Here is a 4872-nt window from a genome sequence, read left to right as displayed (position 1 = left end):
ACACTTTAGTTTAAAAGTAGAAACCATTGTCAAACCAACAACAAGTCTCGATGAAAACCAAAAGTAGTCTAAAACAAAAAGATAAAAACTTATCTCAAGTCCTCCACCAAACTCTTGAAGTTCCTTTGAATATCTTCTCTTTTACAACTAATCAAAACAAAATAATAAAAAGGATAAAGTAAATAAAAAGTGGTTCCTGAAAATCTCTACAAACTAACTCCCCAGAGAAGAACTTTCAAAACTTGCCAATAGTTTCAGGACTCTTTTCTAAGTCCTCTCTTCTTTCTTTTATAGTTTTCCAAGAGGTGCCTTGGGATCTCTTCAAAATGTGTCTTTATTCGATGTATTTTCCCAAGAAACATATCCTTCCTCTTCAATATGAGACTTAATTTGATTTATTTGCTCAAGAGACGCATCCTTTCATGATAATTTTCGTCCATGGTGGTAACAACCACCTATTAAGCCTATGGGTGCTTCAAAAACTTCTTTCAAATTCGTGAAAATTGATTTAACTCATCTAGTAACTACCACTGGTGCTTAAACGTGTGGTCTCGATGCTTAGGCTCGGCCTTCTCTGTTTAACCGGAGCTTAAGCGCCGGATCAGGCGCTTAGGCGCCAAAACTCTTTTGCACAATTTTTCACCTTTTTGCTCCAAATTTGATCCTTTTTTGCTCCTTTAAGCTTTTATTCTATTTATACTTGTATCTGCAAGAAAAACACAAAAATACCTTCCATTAAAGTGCAATATCTCAATAATAGGTATAAAAATGAGTCTAAAAACACTATATATTTTAGGTGTATCACCAGCCACCCCAGCAGTCACTCAAACTAGCCCACCCCAAGTTGATGGTGTTAATTTGAAAGTGATTGTAGGGCCTTCCACTCTTTCCTGGAGAACTCACAGGAGAAGAATAAGTGATGTGCTGACTCCATATCCTTTCTGCACAAATGACACATAGAAGGGCCTCTCAACCCCTTAAGATTTAGTATATCATTTGTTGTTAGTAAATCCTTGAGCACTCTCTGAGAAAATAAATACATAGAAGGGGTTAGAAATTTGTTCCACTGATCCCGATTGTTTATATACATCAGTATAACAATGTATTTGATTCTATTTTTCACTTATCTTTCCTTTGCAATAGTACCAAAAACTTGATCCTAGAGAAAATAAGAAATTAACTTTTTATCTTAATATATATTGGGATACTACACAAGTATATGTATCGTTATGAAGTAATATAGGACTTTTTTATTAAGCTTCAAATATCAAACCCAGAGTGATTGTTCACAGTATGCGATAATTAAAGTAACCAAACTTGATACTTTATAAAGATAAATACTTAAACTATAGTTTTTATCACAGGAATAAAAGTTAAACTCTTTTTTGTATTTTTAATGTTTGAAATAAAAACTTACTAAAGATAACTTAAGTTTATGTAAAAGAAAAGCATTGAATATCAAATATCTTTCTCTTTATCATGAATTAGTAATAAGTATAGGAATTATATTGTTGAACTATTCAAATTGTGTTGTGCCAAATTGGAGCAATATTATTCTTTACCCTTACTAGAGTTGCTATAAAGAACATAGTGTAATTTAAAGTTTGAATAGTTCTAAAGATCGATTAGGCAGGGAAGATACTAGCTCTCACTCTAGAGTTCATTTGGTGGCCTCCACATGGGGACTAACATCTCATATCAAAATCTAAAACATCAAACAAGTTAGGGGCTTTAGCCTATCACTCTAAAGTCCTCTAACTCTACCCCCTTCAAAGATTATATCCCTATTTATTTGCACTCAATCATATGAGCTACATTCTCATTCATAGAATCCCATGTGATTCTCTCCAATTGTGTAATGAGGCAATACCATCCCGGTTCTTACATGTTCTAACAATAAATTTTAACATCTACATGGGCAAGATCAAGAAATAAATGAAGTGCATGTAATTAAATCATCACAACTTCTTCTAAAATTAAAGATTAATACTCTTCACAACTTCCATCCAACACTTTCATTACATATCATTTTAAGGAGAAAGATAAATAAAGCTACTCAGAATACATGGAGAAAACAAAACCACACTTTAGTTTAAAAGTAAAAATCACTGTCAAACAAACAAAGAGTCTCAATTAGAACCAAAAGAAGTTTAAAACAAAGATAAAAACTTATCTCAAATCCTCCATCAAATTCTTGAAGTTCCTTTGAATCTCTTCTTTGAATCTCTTGAATCTCTTTTCTCTTACAACACTCTTAACTCTAAAATTAAAACTATAAACAAAAGGAAAATAGATTTGTGGTGCCTTAAATTTTATTCAGAAGCTTCTTCAAAAAACTTTTCAGAACTCTTCAGAACTTTTTAAGATTTTTCAGGACTTTGCCCTTCAAAAAGTCTCAACTTCCTTTTACAATTTTCCAAGAGGTTTCTTGCTATCTCTTCAAAATGTGTCCTGATTCGATGTATTTATCAAGGGATGCCTCCTTTCACAAATTCTCTAATTAGATTTTCATCCTTGGTGGTTATAACCACCTATTTTAGCCAACAGGTGCCTAAAATGTCTCTTCAAAATTCGTTAAAATGAATTAACCTTTCAAGTAACTATCACTGGTGCTTAAGAGCGTGGCCTCTAACGCTTACTCGAGGCCTTCTCTATTTCACCTGCGCGTAAGCGCTGGATCTGGCGCTTCTGCGCAAAATTAATTTTGCATCATTTTTTACATTTTTGCTCCAAATTTGATCCTTTTTCAACCCTTTTAGCATTTTTCACCTTTTTACTTGTATCAAGAAGAAAAACACACAAATACCTTCCATTAAAGTGCAATATCTCAAAAATATGTATAAAAATGTGTCCAAAAATACTATAAATTTTAGGTGTATCAAAATCCCCTAAACTTAAAAAGTTATTTGTCCTAAAGTGACAATTCAATCTTTAAAAACCAAATAAGTATGATTATGTTTATGAGTTTATTTCGGAGTATCTAAAATTTTATTCTAGAAGTATAGTAGTCTGATTTAGAAAAAATTCTAGTGAATGAGACCAACTTAAAGTTTAGAAATCCTTAAAGTGAAGAAGTATGGAAAATATGAGTTCTTATCTAATTCAAAAATACTTGTAGATTTTCCAAATATAAAACTTAGGCATTTTATTTCCTACACTTAAAAATTTTTCTTAAGTTTAATTTTACTTACTATATTATATCCTTAAGCTTAAGAGTTTCTCAAGTCTTAATCTTTAAAAAGATAATATGTGAAACCAATTTTGGTTAAGCTCTAATATTCAGGCTTCTCCTTCCTATTTTTAACTTTTCTTTTCTTTTTTTTTCCTTTTTCTTTTTCTTTTCTTTTTCAAACGAGGATTACTATATCTGGATAGGCCTGAAATGATTTTGAATTCCACTCTTCCCTTCCCAAAGCAAAGAGTTGATAATTTTCTCTTACTTAAAAACATAATAATAGTTTTAAAAATTAATTTCAATAAAAGAAATTTAAGTATCAAAAATAAAAGTCTAATCCTTCCACATTTTTCAAAAACACAATATCTCCTACTAAAGATAGTTACACAATATTTATTATTTCTACATTTAAGAACTTCTAACTTTAAATTTATCTACATCAAAAATAAAAATTTTAACAAAATTTTCTTACTCATTTCTATAATCAAAATTTTACTTCCCTAGTATAACTTCATATACATGTATAACTTCATATACGTATAACTTCATATACATGATCATTTCTCTTTTCAAATCAAAATCACTTGTAGCACATTTGAGATCAAATTAAATTTAAGTTTTGAAAATATTTTTCATCCCCCCCTAAATTTTTCAAAAATACATTTTTTTCAATAAGATTAAACGGTTTAATAACAAATATATATAAGTAGGAATGAAAATTGAAATACATACTTACAAGAATTTCTATACCCTAATTATACAAGTACAAAACTAAAAAGAGGAGTAAATTTAAATTTTGATCAAATTTCTTGCATTTTAACATATTGAGATTCATTAGACTTTTAAATAGTGGATACATACATAAAAGAAAACAAACACACTAACTTTGACTTCACGATCTCAACATAAAAAAAAAATAAGCACACTAACAAGATAAATAAAAATACAGGGTAGCAAATTTCTTAAATTAAAGTTTAAAATTAGAACTTTCAAGATTTTCAACTTTCATAAAACATAGAAAAAAGTTCATTCCTAGCTAACTAAAACACTTTACACAACAACAATTACTACCCTAGAATTTAAAACACAATACTATAAAAATACATACATTACAATAACAATTAAATAAAAATTCTAACACAACACATAATCCAACAAGTTCACAAACTCAAATGTAACAAGTTCACACCACAAAGTACATCACATATTACAAACATAAAAATAACTCATTTGTAATTTTCCATAGTCCCCTTCCAACAATCAAAACTGATATAATCTCATTCAGTTCTGTCTCAGTAGGACTACAGTTAGAATAAAAACACAGAGTATCAAGTGATAAATGGTAGAACATATTGATTACTCCAGTGAAAAAGGTACAAATTTACCTTTGACCATGACAAGATCCTCTTTCGCCTCAGGGAGGTTTGCATAGAAATCCCACATTATAGAAGTCACAGCCACAACAGAAAAACAACAGAATCATTCTCATTGTCGATGAATGATCAAATCCTCCACGATTCCACCTAGATTCTTAAAACGCCTCTGAGAATCAATTTTCGTGACTGTAGAGCATCACTATATCTGTCCTTATTTGTTGAACTCACAAATTTGCTCGAATCAAAGTGGGACTTCCCCTTGCTCCTCTTCATTCTTGTGGCCATTCTAAAAATTTCATAAAATTCCACAATAATTTCAAA

This window comes from Phalaenopsis equestris, unplaced genomic scaffold (genome assembly GCF_001263595.1).
Source record: "Phalaenopsis equestris unplaced genomic scaffold, ASM126359v1 Scaffold000506, whole genome shotgun sequence".
NCBI lineage: Eukaryota > Viridiplantae > Streptophyta > Magnoliopsida > Asparagales > Orchidaceae > Phalaenopsis > Phalaenopsis equestris.
This window is presented reverse-complemented; position numbering follows the sequence as displayed.